Below are 14,322 nucleotides of genomic sequence, written 5' to 3' on the forward strand. Positions count from 1 at the left end.
AAAATTATAAAAATATTTAAAATTTATAAAACAAATAGTTAACCTAATTAACAGGTTACCTCTTTAAATTTAAATTATTTAAATAAAATATAATAAATGAAGGGTTCAAATTTAATAAATTATAAGGATGTGGAACAATTAATAAAGAACAATTAAGAATGAGCCTATTTAATTTTGTTATCTAATTAATGTTTCCAAGAAAAAATATGGATTCATTATTATTATTGTTATTAACTTTTTCCACCTCTTGAATTCATTATTTACTTATTTATTTTGAAGTAAAAGTCCAAGATTTGAGTTTTACACCGCTACTCAACCCTTCTCAATTCTCATCCAAGATTTGAGTTAATAACATCCAGGTTTCTTTTCTTCTTCTTCTTCTTTTATTAGTTTTTTTTTTTTTTTTGGCAAATAACGTATGATTTCTATTTTACTACTCTCTTTTATTAGTTAATGTCCTTCATGTTCACCTTATGATTATTTTCTCTTGATTCTTGAAGATAGCTATCTAACATGCTTCGATTATCATTCACGTGTTTATAAAATTTTGGATTATTCGATCTATACATATTATGCGATTTGAAGAAGGAGGAAGAGTGCAGAGAGGGTAACAAAGATTCAGACATGAAAGGTGAAGGTGACTAGTGATGATAGTATGATCCAATTAATAATTGTCTACTCTGTTATATTACTGTTGTTGTATCCAATAACTCTGCATATCATAATAATTCTCAAGAGCTCCTTATTTTTAAGCTGGATGCCTGAATTATACTTCTTAAAAATAATAATAAAATAAAGAAATGTGTAGACAATTATTCATATTATTTCCTGAATTTTATGCTTTCTTTTCTCGTTTAGTCGTTTTATTTTTCCATCATCGTTATTATTTTGTAATACTTTGACGTATGATTTCTATTTTACTACTCTGTCAATGATCTAAAAAAATATTTCCTAGAAGAAATATTATTTATTTATTTATTATTACACTTATCATCTGTTTACCCCACTGTTTAATCTTTCTCATCTCTCTCAAGTGTCAAAGGTTAACCTTTCTCTTTTCTTGATTTTCTTAATGTAAAGAAAATGTTTAATTCTTTCCCTCGGTCAAAGTGAAAGTTTTGCAATATTCCAAATTTTGTTATCTAATTAATGTTTTCAAGAAAAAATATTTATTTATTTATTTATTTATTGTTGTTTGAAGTTGCCATCATGTGGATTCATTATTATTATTATTATTATTAGCTTTTTCCACTTCTTGAAATCATTTTTAAGTAAAAATCCAAGATTTGAATTTTACACCCTTCTCATCTATCTCAATTCTCAAACGATAAAGGTTTGCACACATAAACTTTCTCTTTTCTTAGTTTTCTCCTTCTTTAACATTTGTTATTTTACTTTTGACTTTAAAATATATTAAATTTGGTTCATAATTTCTTTTCTTTACCCATTGAAATATTAAAGAGATTAAGATTCTTTAATAGTAGTGAATAGATACACATATTAAGTAGTTGAGTTGAGATCGATATTTTTTATGAAAACTTTATTATTGATTAGGTTAGTAATTTTTATGACTTTATTATTGTCTTATTCTCTTTTTTTTTTCTCAACTTTCTCATAGCTAAACAATAATAAAAAAAATGTTGAAAAATTGAAATATTTTTCAATAAAAAATAAATAACAAATAAAGTTATAATATTTGTTATTTTGTTTTTTATTTTGAAGTATTTTAAATTTTTCACATAATTTTTTCATTAGATATTAAAACATTATAAAGATTAGGATTCGTTAATCATTGTAAATTTTAACATGAAATTAAAACAATAACTAGAATAAAAAATTAAAAGTGTTAATAATAATAATAGAAAAAGTGTTAAAAGTTTGAAGATATTTCTAGATGAAAGACAAATAATAAATAAAGTTATAAAATTTGTGATTTCGCTTTTGATTTTGAAGTACTTAAAATTTTTCACATGTTTTTTTTTTTAGATATTAAAATGTTATAAAGATTAAAATTCCTTAATCAATGTAGATTTTAACATGAAATTAAAAAACAAGTAGAACAACAAATTAAAGTTGTTTAATTTTTTAGATTTGTAATTTTCTTGTAATATTAATTGTTTTATTTCATTATATATTATATGTCAATGAAGTAAAACAAATAATATTACAAGAAATTGCAAATCTAGAAAATGTATTATAACTTTAATTTGCGATTTTATTTAATAATAAAAAAAGTGTTAAAAATTTGAAGATATTTCTAGATGAAAGGTAAATAACAAACAAAGTTATAATATTTGTGATTTTGTTTTTGACTTTGAAATACTTGAAATTTCTCACATTATTTTTTTAGATATTAAAATTTTATAAAGATTAAAATTCTTTAATCAATGTAGATTTTAACATGAAATTAAAAAACAAGTTGAACAACAAGTTAAAGTTGTTTCATTTTTTAGATTTGCAATTTTCTTGTAATATTAATTGTTTTATTTCATTATATGTTATATGTCAATGAAGTATAACAAATAATATTACAAGAAATTTCAAACCTAGAAAATGTATTATAACTTCAATTTGCGATTTTATTTAATAATAGAAAAAGTGTTGAAAATTTGATGATATTTTTAGATGAAAGGCAAATAACAAATAAAGTTATAATATTTGTGATTTTGCTTTTGACTTTGAAGTACTTGAAATTTTTCACATTTTTTTAGATATTAAAATATTATAAAGATTAAAATTCTTTAATCAATGTAGATTTTAACATGAAATTAAAAAATAAGTAGAACAAGTTAAAGTTGTTTCATTTTTTAGATTTGTAATTTTCTTGTAATTATATTAATTGTTTTATTTCATTATATGTTATATGTAAATGAAGTATAACAAATAATATTACAAGAAATTGCAAACCTAGAAAATGTATTATAACTTTAATTTATGATTTTATTTAATAATAGAAAAAGTGTTAAAAATTTGAAGATATTCCTAGATAAAAGGCAAATAACAAATAAAGTTATAATATTTGTGATTTTGCTTTTGATTTTGAAGTACTTGAAATTTCTCATATTTTTTTTAGATATTAAAATATTATAAAGGTTAGAATTCTTTAATCAATGTAGATTAACATGAAATTAAAAAATAAGTAGAACAACAAATTAAAGTTGTTTCATTTTTTAGATTTGAAATTTTCTTGTAATATTAATTGTTTTATTTCATTATATGTTATATGTCAATGAAGTATAACAAATAATATTACAAGAAATTTCAAACCTAGAAAATGTATTATAACTTTAATTTGCGATTTTATTTAATAATAGAAAATGTGTTGAAAATTTGAAGATATTTCTATATGAAAGGCAAATAACAAATAAAGTTATAATATTTGTGATTTTGCTTTTGACTTTGAAGTAGTTGAAATTTTTCACATATTTTTTTTTTAGATATTAAAATGTTATAAAGGTTAAAATCCTTTAATCAATGTAGATTTTAACATGAAATTAAAAAATAAGTAGAGCAACAAATTGAAGTTGTTTCATTTTTTAGATTTGTAATTTTTTTGTAATATTAATTATTTTATTTCATTATATGTTATATGTCAATGAAGTATAACAAATAATATTATAAGAAATTGCAAAACTAGAAAATGTATTATAACTTTAATTTGCGATTTTATTTAATAATAGAAAAAGTGTTGAAAATTTGAAGATATTTTTAGATGAAAGGCAAATAACAAATAAAGTTATAATATTTGTGATTTTGCTTTTGACTTTGAAGTACTTGAAATTTCTCACATTTTTTTTAGATATTAAAATGTTATAAAGATTAAAATTCTTTAATCAATGTAGATTTTAACATAAAATTAAAAAACAAGTAGAGCAACAAATTAAAGTTGTTTCATTTTTTAGATTTGCAATTTTCTTGTAATATTAATTATTTTATTTCATTATATGTTATATGTCAATGAAGTATAACAAATAATATTACAAGAAATTGTAAACCTAGAATATATATTATAACTTTAATTTGTGATTTTATTTAATAATAGAAAAAAAGTTAAAAATTTAAAGATATTTCTAAATGAAAAGCAAATAACAAATAAAGTTTTAATATTTGTGATTTTGTTTTTGACTTTGAAATACTTGAAATTTCTCACATATTTTATTTTAGATATTAAAATGTTATAAAAATTAAAATCCTTTAATCAATGTAGATTTTAACATAAAATTTAAAAACAAGTAGAGCAACAAATTAAAGTTGTTTCATTTTTTAGATTTGCCATTTTCTTGTAATATTAATTGTCTTATTTTATTATATGTTATTTGTCGATGAAGTATAACCAATAATATTTTAAAAAAATTCCAAATCTAAAAAATGTATTATAACTTTAATTTACGATTCTATTTAATAATAGAAAAAGTGTTAAAAATTTGAAGATACTTTTAGATGAAAGGCAAATAACAAATAAAGTTATAGTATTTGTGATTTTTTTAATTTATTTTGAAGTACTTGAAATTTTTCACTTTTTTTTTTTCGATATCAAAATGTTATAATGATTAAAATTCTTTAATCAATAAAGATTTTAACATGAAATTAAAAAAATAAGTAGAATAAAAAGTTAAAGTTGTTTCATTTTTTAGATTTGTAATTTTCTTGTAATATTATCTGTTATATTTTATTATAGGTTTAATTATCCTGTCAGTCCCTATAATTTCATCGAATTTTTAATAAGATCTTTATACTTTTTTTCTTTTTAATTAGGTACATATATAATATCAACTTTTGTAATTAAGTCCCATTAACAGTAAACGTTAAAAAAAATATTTATCTAGTGTGAATTTATTAATTTACCCATACTTATTATTCTCCTCTTAGAAGTCCCTATACTTCTGATTGTCGAGGCCACCCAAGACTGCCACCATTACTCTTCTTCAGGTAAGGTATCAAATCCTTCAAGGTTCAAATCATTGATACAATAACATCCACACACCCAGGGAGACCTTTATCAAACACAAAGTGAAAATACTTAAAGGAAGTCCCTCTTGAGAATCCTTCCATCGCCCTCTCCCTCTGCGCCTCTTCTTCACTTCCGCCCCTATCTCCACCTCGTTCATTATCACTGGACCACTGTCTAGCTAAGGACGAGACGTTGTTGTTGTTGTTCATGGAGTATGAGTGATAGTGGAAGAAAATATTGAGGGTTCTTTTTGCAATTTAAGAGAAAAAAAAGGATATTTTTATGTAGTATATTCTTTTGTTTAACAGAATATTCTATTAACTTTAAGTTTTTGTAACGAGACTTAATTACAAAATTTGATATAGTATATGATCAAATTAAAAAAAAAAAGTATAAAGACCTAATTAAAAATTCGGTGAAATTATAGAGACTGACGGAGTAATTAAATCTTTATTATATGTTTATATGTCAATGAAATGTAATAAATAATATTATAAGAAATTGCAAATCTATAAAATATATTATAACTTTAAGTTGCGATTTTCTTTAATAATAGAAAAAGTGTTGAAAATTTGAAAATATTTCTAGATGAATGGCAAATAACAAATAAAATTATAATATTTATGATTTTGCTTTTGATTTTGAAGTACTTAAAATTTTTTACATATTTTTTTCTTTAGTTATTAAAATATTATAAAGATTAAAATTCTTTAATCAATGTAGATTTTAACAAGAAATTAAAAGATAAGTAGACTAAAAAAATTAAAGTTGTTTCATTTTTAAGATTTGCAATTTTCTTGTAATATTATTTGTTATATTTTCATTATATGTTATGTATCAATGAAGTATAACAAATAATATTACAATAAATTATAAATCTAAAAAATATATTATAATTTTAATTTATGATTTTTTTAATAATAAAAAATATTAAAAAATTAAAGATACTTTTTGATAAAAGATAAATAATAAATAAAATTATAATATTTAAGATGCTTTTTCAACCCTTTGTAAAAGAATTCAAAATGAAAAAGATTTAAAAATTGCCCACTTGAGAAGTGATCATGGAAAAGAATTTGAAAATCAAGATTTTGAAAAATTTTGTGATGATTTTGGAATTGCACATAACTTTTCATGTCCTAGAACTCCTCAACAAAATGGGGTAGTTGAAAGGAGGAATAGAATCCTTCAAGAGATGACTAGGGCTTTGCTTTGTGAAAATGATGTTCCAAAATTTTTGTGGACTGAAACTATAAATACAGCTTGTTATATTTTGAATAGGACTATCATTAGGAAGGGTTTAAAGAAAACACCTTATGAGCTATGGAAAGGAACCCCACCAAATCTTAAGTATTTCCACATTTTTGAATGCAAATGCTTTGTACTTAACAATAAAGAAAATCTGGGCAAATTTGATCCAAAATCCTACGAAGGAATGTTTGTTGGATACTCTACCACTAGCAAAGCATTTAGAATTTACCTCAAGGAACATAGAACCATAGAGGAATCCATACACGTGTCTTTTTGTGATACTAATTCAATTCCCAGTGCCCCTTTAGATGACTATACAGGTAGTGAAGCAGAAACAAGTCATCAACCAAGTCAAGAAAATCCCAATGCTATCCGAAGTGAAGAACCTGTTCGTCCAGTTTTGTCTCATCTGGATAGAGGAGACATTTCAGTTTTGTCTCCTGAGCCTGCCAGAGATTCCGGAACAAATTAGATTACTGAAGCTCATCAAAGCTCAACCTTACTCCGAAAACCTAGAGAATGGAAGTCCATGAAAGGTTATCCTCATGATTTTATCATAGGTGACCCTTCTCAAGGAGCAACCACAAGATCCTCATCCAAGAAGCAAGCCGAGCCAAGCAATGTTACTTTTCTGTCCCAAATAGAACCTCACAATGTGAAACAAGCTCTTGAAGACCCCACTTGGGTCAAAGCCATGGAAGAAGAACTTGCCCAATTTTAAAAAAATGAGGTTTAGACACTTGTACCTCATCCGAATGATAAGAAGGTAATGGGTACTAAGTGGATTTTTAAAAATAAATTGGGAGAGGATGGAAACGTTGTTCGTAACAAGGCTAGATTAGTGGCCCAAAGTTACGATCAAGAAGATTGTATAGATTTTGATGAGTCTTTTACCCCGGTAGCAAGAATGGAAGCAATTAGGTTGCTTCTTGCATATGCTGCCCACAAGGGGTTTAAAATGTTCCAAATGGATGTCAAATGTGCTTTCCTTAATGGATTTATAGATAGAGAGGTATTTGTGGCCCAACCCCCGGTTTTGAAAGAAAGGAATTTCCAAATCATGTTTATAAGCTTTCAAAGGCTCTTTATGGCCTAAGGCAAGCTCCAAGAGCTTGGTATGAAAGGCTTAGTGCCTTCTTGTTGGAAAACCAATTTCAAAGGGGAACCAACGATACTACTCTTTTTATAAAAGTATCAAATGATAATATTCTTCTTGTTCAAGTTTATGTGGATGATATAGTGTTTGGATCGGCCAATGAATCCTTGTGTGAAGAGTTTGGAAAACTCATGACTAGTGAGTTTGAAATGAGTTTAATGGGAGAACTAATATTCTTTCTTGGTCTCCAAATTAAACAAACTCCTAGTGATATTTTTATTCACCAAGAAAAATATGCTAAAGAATTAATCAAGAAATTTGGCCTAGAAAATTCCAAATCTATGGAAACTCCAATGCATCCAAACACTAAATTTGAAAAAGATGAAAATGGTAAAGATGTGGATGAAACACGGTATAGAGGAATGATTGGCTCACTCATGTATCTTACATCCTCTAGACCAGATACTGTTCAAAGTGTGGGTGTATGTTCAAGATTTCAATCTCACCCAAAAGAATCCAATCTTTCAGCCGTAAAAAGAATCATTAGATACATTAAGGGAACTTGTGATTATGGCTTATGGTATCCTAGAACTAATGACTTTTATGCAGTAGGGTTTTGTGATGCAGATTATGTGGGAGATCGGGTGGATAGAAGGAGCACCTCCGGAATGTGTTGCTTCCTTGTAAGCTCACTTAACATGTGGTCAAGCAAGAAACAAGTCACAATTGTTCTATCCACAGCCGAAATTGAATATATATCTACCTCTGCGTGTTGTTCACAATTAATTTGGTTGAAAACTCAATTGGAGGATTACAAATTGAAAATCAATAGCATACCCTTATTTTGTGACAATATGAGTGCAATAAACATTTCAAAAAATCTCGTTCTGCACTCTAGAACCAAGCACATTGAAGTGAGATATCATTTTATTAGAGAACATGTGCAAAAGAAAACTATTGATATTCAATTTGTAAAATCTGAAGAACAACTTGCAGACATTTTTACTAAACCCTTGTGTGAAGACAGATTCTGTTCTTTAAGAAACAGTTTGAGAATGTTAGAATTGAATTCTGTTGATAAATTGTGAATTTTCTAATTCTGTTTGGTTTTGTCTCGTAGGTAAGGAAGAGACAAATCTGGTTGTGCGATGAGATAGGGAGAGACTGAACTTGTATAAAGCCCAGAAAAATTTGTGGATTAAACATGGAGAACTGTGCCCTATTGCCCAGCATGTTGTAACCATCTTTTGGGCCTATGTAAGACAAACTTTGTTCACATGATATGGACTCATTATCTTTACATCATAAAACTCTTTTAATTTTTAAAATTAATTTTTCAACATGCCATCACTTTACTCCATTTCAAGTCATGTCAGTTTTAATCTTTTGTCATTCCTCATGACTTGTTTTTTCAATTGTCATGTTTTTTTTAAAAAAATAAATAATAATAATAATAAATTAATTTTTAAAAACTATTTTCATTAATGATTTTGCTTTAAAAGAGAAGGTTTGTTCCTAGCATTAATGACAGTTCTTTTACTCCTAAAAAGCGGATCATATAAGAGGATAGCTATTTGTGACAACCCTTGTTCTTTATGCTGTTTTGAACTCCATTCCCATATCTTTAGCTTACTTTATGATTCGTCATTTACGGGGCTGTGTGAAAAGTGATAAAAGGAGTAACTTGCCATATGGTATGTTTTTGACTTGCTTGAGCAATTTAATGTTGATTTGAGTAATGAGCCTGTTGAGAATAAAGTATCCACGATCAAAGGTGGTGGTGGTGTATCAACATGATAAAGGTAAAGATGTTCTCTTGGAGTTTGCTACCATGACCAAGCAAATTGTAAAATCCAGCAAAAAAGCTAGAAAGCTTGCATTGCAAAATAAAAAGGCTTGGCTAAAATCTCATGAAAGGGTAAACTTGCTCTTAAAGCATTTGGATTCAGTTGATGAGGACATAGCTCCTTTCGAGAAAGAAGATGATGTTCTGGAATCTAATGAAGAAAATTCTGATGCCTAAGCTTGCTCCCTATTGCTGCTGCTAAATGCTCTGTTATTTTGCTCCCTGTATATTTGACTCAGTGGAACTATTTTCATCTGTCTTGAATCATTATGAACTGCATTGCTTTTTCTCCATTTTTTGCAGGGTCCTTCCTTGATGACAAAAGGGGGAGAAGAGAAAAAATGGCTGAATTGAAACTGTTATGTTTCATTGATTTGTTGCCCTGTTTTCCTCTGTTATGTTTCATTTGTTGACATGTTTTGCTCTGTTTTATGCTCTGATCTGGCTCTGTTTTGAGCACTTTGTGTTAGTGGATTGATTTCGACTTGAGTTTTGATTATCATTGATAAATTTATTTACTCAAATGCAAGTGTGCTGACTGGACTATGGATTTTATTAATGTGTTTGAAAAGTATTTTCTTGTGAAAATATGGCTCGGTCTTAAAGGATCCAAAATTCTTGAAATTTTTATCTTTTGGGAATCTTTTGGAGCTTATACACATTCTTTGCATTATTGAATATTGTGTTAATCAGGCACACATTAAAGGAGAGCATTTTGAACAATTGAAAGGGAGAGGATTCGGCCAAATTATCAAATAAATTTTCTAATCCTAATCCTTTTTCAATTCAGCTTTAATAATGTTTGTCATCAAAGGAGAGATTATTGAGTTTGGAAAACTAATATCTAATTTGATGATCAAATATTATTAAATTATTAAATTGTTATTTGCTTCCAATAGGTTGTTTAATGTGTTTGTTAGTATGCAGATTTTATATTAGGTCAAAAGGCAATATGAGTCCCACTTGTTATTAATCAAGCCATGTGCAAAATTAATATAAGTGGGTGTGCTTTGAAATAAAAAAAACTAAATTAGCCCAAATGGATCATTAAAGAAAAATCAGCCTTAGGCAAAATTAATTCAAATATAAGTGGCTAAATTTTGAGAGTGAGTTAAGCCCAAATCAAAAGCCCATAAACTAAAGTTGATAAATCAGAAAATGAAGTCCAAGGATCTCAAGCATGTTTCGTTATCCATTTACCTTGGTGGAATCCAAATTCTAATTGAAAGCATGCCTTCCACGGATGCCATTCTCTATGGGTGATAGAATTCAAATTTAATTAAGTGCCTTGGTAGCATGAGAGAGAAAGAATTCATTGATTTGATTACTTTTAATGCTCTACACGTTACAAGGTATGGGAAAGAGAAGTGGTTAACTCATTTTTAATTTCATTCTTCAATTACATTGAAAGTTTTCTTTCTTCTCTCTCTTTTCTCTCTTTGTATTTGGTCACCACACTGTCAGAGAAGAAAATGGTAGAAGCAAGTAATCAGAAGAATGAAGCATAAACTAAGCATGAGTAAGTAAACTTAACTCATTTTATTTTATTTTCTTCTTTAATTACATTGCAAGCTTTTCTCCGTTCTCTCTCCTCTCTCTTTCGGTCTTGTCTAGCAGGAAAGGAGGGATGAAGCAAGCTATCAGAGAAGCTAGTAACAAGAAAGAGGCAACTGTGATGATGGCAGTAAAAAAAAATCTACAGTATGGTGTGGCTGAGATCTTTGCCACTAAAGGTAAGGTGTGGTGAAGAAGTCTCAAGCCTTCCATAACCAAAAATAGAAGAAATCCATTTCGGCCAAAGGAAGAAGATCCCTTGGAAGCATGACTCGTCTCTACTTTTGCTCAAACACTATAGAAGGTAGCTACTGTAGCTACGTGGAGGATGAGGCAGAAGATAAGAGCAGGAGGAAGCTGTCAAGCAATCAAGGACTCATTAAGGGCTAGGAATCTTTCTTGGAGAGCAAGTCAAGATAGAAGGCCCGGATTGATGGATCTTGGTGAGAAGGGATGACACAGAGGTAATTACATGTTGGTTATAGCATTCGGTTTCCTTTCTCCTCACTTTGGCCGAACCGGTTTTTGCATGAAGAAGAAGAAGTTGGCTCGGTTCAACAGTTTCAACCTTAGAGGCTTCCCCTTCTATAAATAAGGGAGAACAGTCAGGGCTTAAAGCAAGGAGAAAAGAGTGAAAAACACAGAGTTCTCATAGCTACCCAAGCTAACAGAAGTTCTTCTCCTTCAATGTTTTTCATTTTGTATTTTTCTGTTTAGTTTTGTCTGTCTTAAGTCTCATGGAAAAAGGCAAACAATGAGGTTTGTAAGAAAAAGCCATAGAGTGGAAAAAGGCAGAGTATACAAAATTAAAAGAAAAAGTCATAGATGTCCTAGAGGTCCTTTGTACATCTGTGTTGTGTTTCATGATTCTGTGAGAATCCCCTTGCAAGTTGGGTTAGCACTTAGCAGTTGAAAGCTTGGTAGGTGACCAAGTCAAGTTCAGGATTGGGGATCGATTCTAGACTTGTCCCGGATAGGAAGGGTAGTTCCTAGGGAGAATTGGTGTCTGTAATCTGTTTGATTATAGTGAAATTCTGTCATTGTTGTGATGGAGACTGGATATAGGCTGTACTGAACTTAGCAGCTGAATCAGGATATATCTGGGTGTGATTATCTCTCTCTACTCTACTCAAATTCTGATTCTGTTCGAAGGAGACAAAATTGAAAAATATCTCCTCATTGGTTACGAGACAAAAAAAAAGTCTCTTGACTAGTGACGAGACAAAAAGCTGAAATATCTCCTTAAGCATTTTAAAAGGGCAGTAAGTGTTACTAAGCAAAAAGGGGCTAAGATTCAACCCTCCTTCTCTTAGCCACTGATAACCATCAAACTATTATATGTTTATTTGCTTTTTACATGAGTATATATTTTTTTAATTAATTTATATAATATAAAATCTTTTATCATTGTGTTAAAAATTATTATGCGTTTATTTGCTTTTTACGTGAATATATATATTTTTTAATTAAATTTATATATAGGAGCTCTTTGAGAAGAGGTCGGATGGTTTGACCTGAAGAGGTCGATCGCTTTGTCGCTAATCATCCCGGATCGGACAGCTCGACCCAGCATATGAACAGTACCCCCATTGAGAGATTTGATATATATATATATATATATATAGACTCATGGGGATGCGCGCTGGGGGACAGTTCAAAGGTTTAGCAAATCGGACTTGTCGAGCTGGCTTGACAACCGACAGATGAGACTCATCAGCCATAGGACAGACATTCATCATATGCATCTATGTGACATTGTTTGGGTGTGCATATTATAATTGGTTTGCCTATGTGTATAATTATGTCTAATTGCTAACTGCTCTACTTGATGTAACTGCTTGATTGTGCTTGAACATTCATACTTGTGTTTGTGACTGAAAATTGGTTGGATTGGCTGTTGTTTGAATTGTTTGGGTCTAGGGCCATGGTTGGTTATGAGATGTGCCGAAAGCGGTGCTTGGTGTGTGTTTTTGGTTTAGAAAATTATGAAAAACTAAACTGGTTCAGCATAGACTTAATGAACCTATACTTGAAACAGTTTGGTCATTCCTGCTGTCTAAGAAAAACTTTTAAGAAGACTTTTGGATTTCTGAGAAATTAACAGCTTTCCCTTTAGAAAGGATTTTCGGATTTTGAATATTAAATCTTTGGTTTTGAAAAGAAGCATAAGGTGATTATTAATCACTGTACTTTAAAAACGGTTTTATTTTCGTATCTTATTATAGCAATTCTATAACCATATAGTGTGAACCCTTTTGAGGACGATGTTCTCACTCCCTTACAAGTTTTTCCCTTTTCAGGATATGGGCGACGAAGTTTCAGAAGAGTTATATTCATTTTCTGTTTATTCAACATTATTTTATATTATCTTAGTTTTTATTTTTCTCTTGCCTTTATTTCTAGCAATTTTTGTAAGAGGGATAGGAGTTTTAATATGTGAAGTTTGTATATTGGTATGATATATATATATATATATATATATATATATATATATATATATATATATATATATATATATATATATATATATATTATTTGTAAGTATTGTAATCTGTATTGTAATGTATGGATGTATGTTTTGAATATTCAGTTTCAATTTTAAACAGGCTCATATTTTAGTACTAAATATTTTAAGAGTCGTTGTAATCCGAGCTATCAGAGTGGTGCAGTCGGAAGAGTGATTTTGATAGTTAGGGTGTTACAAAAGATACAATTACTAATTTTTTGTTTGTCAATTATATTTCTATTAAAATTAGTTGGATCAAAAAATATTTTAAATTTAATATCATAAAGAAAAAATAATTAAAAAAATTATATAAGGACTAATTTGATTAATTTTTAAAATTTTAGGAATGAAAATGACTTACGTCTGAACTTTCAAGAACTATTTTGATTATAAATAACTTTTTTACATGTCAAGTGACACGTGGCATGCCAGGTGTCACTGATCTGACACGTCAACCAATCATCTTGTGCCACGTGGCATTAACCCACTACGTTATCATGTCACGTGACACTTAACGTGATACGTCATCATCCAACTGACGGAAAGACTAACGTGACCAAGTCGTGTATCTTTCGGGGATCGGAGTATCTTTCAGGGACGATTTTGACTATTAACTCAAAATTTAAAGTTTTTTTCAAAGATTCTATTTAACTTGTAAGAGACTAAAAGATTCTTATAGTATTAGTTTAAAAACAAAAAATATTTTTGTAGTTCATATTTAAAGTACGAGTAAATGGTCAAAGTCTTTTAAAAATCACTCTTTTTCAAATTGGTTTTCGAAATTTTTTTAATCAAACTCGTTCTTTAAAGATTTTAAATTAGTCATAGTAGTCATTTTGTCACCTTCTTTGTTGATGGATCAAAATTTGCTAATGTGACACGTTAAGTGACACCACAACACACACCTAAGGGTAGGGGTGTTCAAATCCAAACCGATCCAAATTAAACCGCTCATCCAATTCGATCCAAACCGAAAACTGATTAAAACCGCACTAATTCGGATTTGATTGGATTCTATTTTTTGCAAACCGCTGGATTGGATCGGATTTCGGATCTACTTTTCATAACCGATCCAATCCAATCCAAACCGCACAATGTGTTATAATATTATTATTTTA

Source organism: Arachis ipaensis, chromosome B6, assembly GCF_059453495.1.
Source record: "Arachis ipaensis isolate K30076 ecotype BB chromosome B6, ASM5945349v1, whole genome shotgun sequence".
In the NCBI taxonomy this organism is placed as follows: Eukaryota; Viridiplantae; Streptophyta; class Magnoliopsida; order Fabales; family Fabaceae; genus Arachis; species Arachis ipaensis.